Source organism: Heliangelus exortis, chromosome Z, assembly GCF_036169615.1.
Source record: "Heliangelus exortis chromosome Z, bHelExo1.hap1, whole genome shotgun sequence".
Lineage (NCBI taxonomy): Eukaryota > Metazoa > Chordata > Aves > Apodiformes > Trochilidae > Heliangelus > Heliangelus exortis.
Genome location: NC_092454.1, coordinates 24,291,361 through 24,297,360, shown reverse-complemented (window position 1 = coordinate 24,297,360; position 6,000 = coordinate 24,291,361). Strand labels below are relative to the sequence as shown.

The following is a 6,000-nucleotide window of genomic DNA, read 5'->3' as shown; positions in this document are numbered from 1 at the left end:
GTGGAGACCTCTAAGAGCCTATTATTTTTATGAAGAAAGTGAAGTAATCTCAGAATTCAGAAACTGGTGTTTTATGGAAATGTGATGAAATTCCAACTGCTGGTCATTCATTATATATCTCTTCAGGAATCTCTACCCGAACACCCTATTTATCAGATTTTCATTCACCTGTATTGGAGATTTATTAATTCCAAGAAGAACCACAGAAGCAGGTTATACAGAATCTAGATAACGTATTTCCAGGGTAGCTCAGAAGATGCAGTTGGCAATTTGCTGCACAAAAGCTGTCTTATTCTTCCTGAAACAATGTTAAAGAGACTGCAACTCCCTACTATATCTGCATAACAACACTTACAACTCAACTCATGTTTTATTGAGAAAATTAGATTGATTTGACAGTTTCACACCTTCAGATATGTTTTAATTATTATTATTACGTTAGCTAATAGCTTTTCTTTTTTCTTTCTAGTGACTACACTTAGATGATGAAATGCATTTCTATAACTAATGCTGCAACATCTGGTCTCCTTCATTTTCTGTCAGAATCAACAGGTGCCATAAACTGACATATAATTAAAATGAAGACCCCACTATTTATTGCAAATTGAATTTCTAAGCTTATTTCTAGGGTTTTCTGGTTTCTGGCAAACAGGTTAATGTCAAGTGATAATGATCATCTCTCAACGACTGGCAAAAAAAAAAAGGAATAGCTTAAAGCAAGATAAGGCTTGCCATGACAGTACATGCCTCACAGTCTAGCAATGCTGCCCCAGCATGCTATGTTTCACTGTCAAGAAAGCCAGGCAACAGCTGCAGTTTCATCAACTGTGCCCTCACTTCTATAGAAAGCTTAGCATCATCATCTCTACTGAGAAAAAATAAAAATAAAAAATTGAAGAGCAATATGTGGTTATGTATAAGTAACTTAGGTATTTAAAAAATATTTTCTGGGATTAATGAGGTGACCCCTGCAGATGGAGCTAAGCCATAAAATCTAAATCCTATTGCTAACTATTAAATTTGAGAGTGTGCCTGATTCTTCTGTTGATATTACGGCAGCATGGACAAGGAAACTGTCTCTGGTAAGACTCCAAGGAGATAAGCAGTTAGGAAAATTCCTTTCCCTGAAGTACCTGCAGCTCAAAAAGATAAGATAGGATAGGATTTATTGGTGCCAAGTTTGAGTTTAGCAGAGAGGCAACCTCAGGATCCATGTTGCCTTAATGATATGCCAGTGTCTGATGTGTTATTGAATGCGGTAGTCTGACTGCCTTTGGTCTTGTTTCATTATAAACGCAACTGAGAAACAAACAAACAAGCAAGCAAACCCATAAGAAAATAAAGCAGTAACATTTCTACCCTCAAAGACAATTACAGATTCTCTGCCTCCTGAGCTTCATAGCACAGAAGACTCAAATATACTTTATGTTTGATTCAGCAAAAAGAAAAGCTTAACTGATGACTTAGCTTTCACCACCACAAACAGTGGTTTTTAACAAGCCTTGAAAAAGGAGCAAAAACCTGAAGAGTGCAGTGCTTACAGCCTACTAACCTTTCCCATGCTACTAACAACAAGCAAAAGACCACTTTATTCAAACCAAGCACCCATACGTCTCTGAGTTACTGTATTGCCCGCAACCACTGAGGTACCATTTCAGCAGTGTCTGAGATATATAGGAGAAGCAGGAAGAAATTTGACTTCATAAAAAACAGACACACATTAGGTTTAAGTTATCTATCATTTTAGTGTCTTAGAGATAATAACAATTCTACTTTCTTACTTGGGCATTAGGTAACCTGGTGGACATGGAAAAATCTAACCTCCAACAGGATGTAATCTGACATTGAATGAAAATACCTTCCCTACTGAAGCCTGCAGCACACTCTAGTCTTCAGATACTTCTGGAACCTATGTAATTTCCTGACTCCTGCTGAAAGCACTTCAATGCATAAATATCCCACCATAATTAATAGCTCTTCTGCAGCTCTCATTCTGCAGTAGAAGGCTGAGCACAGCCTGCATAAAAACTAGCTATGTAGCTAGGATTTTGAGAGAACACAAACTTCTTTACTAAGCATGGTTTTGGGTACACTCCAGCTTGCTGCTGTTGTTGGCTTAACATGCATGACATCCAGCAATGGCAATTAGTTAGTTTCACTTAAGATGCCAGTCAGTTTTCAGATTTGGGCTTGTAAAGTGAGTCAAGTCACACTTTCCTACATGACAGCAGACAAAAATGATTCTAAGAAAACAAAGCTTTATTTACTAGGGAAGTACAGGCTACCTCAGCTCAGAGCTCTCTCTCTTCCTCATATTGTCATTAAAAGTCACCATAACATACCCCACAACAGGTTTCTTTCTCCCTTGAAAGCCATGCTCTGATTCAGTGTCCAGTGATGGGGGACTTGCTGCTACAGAGAAGCTGTTTGGTTCTGAATGGGTCAGTCAGGTCTGCTAGCTTTACTTGCTATTGAGATAGCTATCAAGGGCAAGATAGGTCACTTGAAATGGCCTAGATTTTGCCTGCTTCATTTGGAGGGTGTAGCTAGTTAGATACAGATTTGAAGATAGTAGCCTTAGATCCCTTCAATCAGGAAGGATTTGCCAGTCAGCTGAAAATGAGAGCCCTGTGCCAGAGGACAATTCAAATTGTAGCATGGGATGAATCACAGTGCTTCCTCCCACTGTCTGGAGGCCTCTTCATCTCCACGTTGCCTGTCAGACAAGTCCAGGACAACCAGGTTCAGAGGCTTTTCAGAAATAAGCATCTATCACATTGGCAAATTTTCTCTTATCTGCAAGGCCAGACATTCTGCTATAGGAGAAAACTCTATTAGTTTGATATGATTTAGTCTTGACAAATCCATATCAGATGATTTCTATCCTCTTAATATGCTCTTGGGAACTTGTAAGTGTATTTATTAATGGTTTGCCTAAGAATCGTTCCCCAAGTTGAAGTTGTTCCCCAAGGTCTCATTTTCCCTTTTTAAAAAGAAGTAGCATACCTGACCTTACCAGGCTTCTGGGACATTTTTCAGCCTCTGTGACTCATTAATTATTGTATCATGGGTCTCATGAGGCCTTTGCAATAAAATCCAGTAGTGAAGAATTGGATCTTAAGAGCTGCTTAGGGGATCTTACCACTCCATGTGCGCTCTCTCCCAGTTTAATTAGCAACAACTGGATGTCTTGTACCCAGACCATTTTTTAGTCCTCTGTGATTTAAAAAAAAATGCTTGCAGAGCAATCAGATGGGATAGCTCCAGCAGTGATGGTGTGAATGAATACATTTGAGGTGAACACAGAAAAAACTGTTCAGGCAGCCAGAAACTGGGGGGGATCCTTGTTTTCCCTCTGTCTTATAAGCAGCTCAGTCTGATGCAGTTCAATTAGTAGGTACCTATCCTTCAACAGCATGTGCTGTAAATCAGTTCCTCAAGATTCACTGAATGTGGAGATCTAGTCCAAGCCATGGGACAAACTAAGACTAAGACTTAAAATACTGTGTCTTAAAATACTGAAGCAGCATGTTTTAATAAGTGTTACCATTATTTCTTTTCAAGCTGCGACTGGATTTCCTTCTCTGTTCTGTCAATGCTGACTTCAGAGAACCACAAGTCTTCCGGAGTGCTTCTTTTTGCCTTCAGATTCCTCACTTAGAGGTTGCCAGGACTGACAGATGATGTATGTTAGGACAGTGACCACCGCAGCATGACATGATTTATTCATTATACAGACATGATGTTTGAAGCCAAGTCTGAATCAAAAATCCTATAATTACGTATGTATTTTAATTATACTCATATAATAGATGCAAAATACATTGTACATGCTTAATAACATAGATTATTTTATGTCTGTGAAAATCCGTACATAGCTCAGCCCTTCATTGTTCTGCATGAACTCTCAGATGACCTTCCTCTTCATCATAGACCCAAAGAGGTGATCTAGCAAGAGGTCATTCCCTCAACAACACACACACAGTTCACTCTGTCACAGGAATTTTTCCTGTGGTTGGATTACCTGACTTCATTACAGGCATCAAACTGTATAGATAAAACAGGTGCTGCCACAGCTTTAAGTTGGTGCAAAGGTTAACCAACCTTCACCTTAGTAACAGGAACCTTATATGAATGAAGTGTAGCTTTCATTTCCAAGCACCAGATTCTCATGGCAAATTTTGCAGCCAAAGACGTCTTAGTGATCCAGACCTGTGGGTCACATGGATTGTTATCAAACCCTGGTTCTTGACCTTTTCAGTGATTTAACTATGAGAAAGGAATAGTTTTCTTCCCACCTAACTGATTTTTTTCTATTCCACTTTTTCCAAGATATCACCATTTCCAGAAACTGCTAGGGTAGGGGGAATTCATAACCATATTCTGTGACTCAGTGCTAGTTCCCACTACTAGCAGAAATTATAGCCTTGATCCACAGAGTAACCATATGACCTGTGACTGAGGGGATGAACTCAAGCATGATCACCTTCATCTCACAGTTTTGGTTTTGCTTCTTTTCCCATTTTCAAGAAAAATATGAAAAGAAAATGTTTTCCTTTAATATGAAATTTCTATAATTTTATATATTGGAGATATTTTAAAACTAAGAGTAACTTGTAGTGACATCTGTAAAATTTCAATTCTCCCACTTGGAAGAAAACCTTCACCTGTCACTGTGGTGACAGAGTACAGTGAACTTTTAATCAGGATTCTACAATGTTTAATCTCAAATTTCATCATCACAGAACCATGTTCTCTTTGTAACAAATAACCAAAAGTATGTTTCCAGAATACTGAAACTGAAACACAGTTTCATAATATATACAAATGAGAAAATGTCTGGGCTTATCATCAGAGTACATATAAAATGTTAGTCTGTGCTTTTTGACAATATACAAAGACACAGAGAGGTATTAAGTTACCTATAATGATTCAGGTTGGAAAGAACCTCTGAGATCATCAAGTCCAACCCTTAATCCACTACCACTGTGATTACCAGACCATGGCACTGAGTGCCACATTCAGTCTCTTCTTAAAAACCTCCAGGGATGGAGAATCCACCACCTCCCTGGGCAGCCCATTCCAACACCTGATCACACTCTCTGTAAAGAGTTTTTTCTGAATATTTAACCTAAACCTCCCCTGGCAGAGCTTAAGTCCTCTTGTCCTACTGAGAGCTGCCTCGGAGAAGAGACTGACCCCCCCCTGGCTGCACCCTCCTCTCAGGGAGTTGTAGAGAGTGATGAGGTCTCCCCTGAGCCTCCTCTTCTCCAGACTGAACAACTAAAGTACATCTTCAAGAAGTAGTGGGTGCATGGATAGTTGGGTGTGTGGGAGGGATGGATGGATGGATGGATGGATGGATGGATGGATGGATGGGCAAACAGATGCACAGAGGAATCATAGAATCATAGAATCCTAGGGGTTGGAAGGGACCTCGAAAGATCATCTAGTCCAACCCCCCCTGCCAGAGCAGGGCCCCCTAGAGTACATCGCCTAGGAACGTGTCCAGGCGGGTTTTGAATTATTTCTTGAACAATTGACTAAAAAGAAAAAGATGGATGCGGTATCACAAAACCTGTCTTCAGAATTTCAGAACAAGACAAAACAATGAATTACAATTCCCTTTGCAATATGCATCTAAAATGGATGCAAGTGTTTTTATTAATACAGGACTTTTTGCATGGGTGTGTAGCATAAGGACAAGGGGCAGTGGTTTCAAACTTGAAGAGAGTAGATTTAGATTAGATATTAAGAGGAATTTCTTTACTATGAGGGTGGTAAGACACTCGAAGAGGTTGCCCAAGGAGGTTGTGGATGCTCTTTCCCTGGAAGTGTTCAAGGCCAGGTTGGATGGGGCTTTGAGCAAACTGATCTAGTTGTAGGTGTCCCTGGCCATGCAGAAGGGTTGGATCTTGGCAATCTTTAAGGTTGCATACATTCTATGATTCTGATAATAAGATAAGGCCGGTGCCAGAACATTCTCAGACTTACCTTGAA

General features: G+C 39.7%; 1 long non-coding RNA gene across 1 annotated transcript in view; it reads right to left on the bottom strand.

Moving 5' to 3' along the window:
* Positions 1-3,707: 3,707 nt before the first annotated feature.
* The window catches only part of LOC139789707 (uncharacterized), a 97,205-nt gene continuing 94,912 nt past the window's right edge, over positions 3,708-6,000 (bottom strand). The window contains exon 2 of the long non-coding RNA XR_011723233.1: positions 3,708-5,137. This is a non-coding gene — a long non-coding RNA (uncharacterized lncRNA). The remainder of the gene's footprint in view (positions 5,138-6,000) is intronic.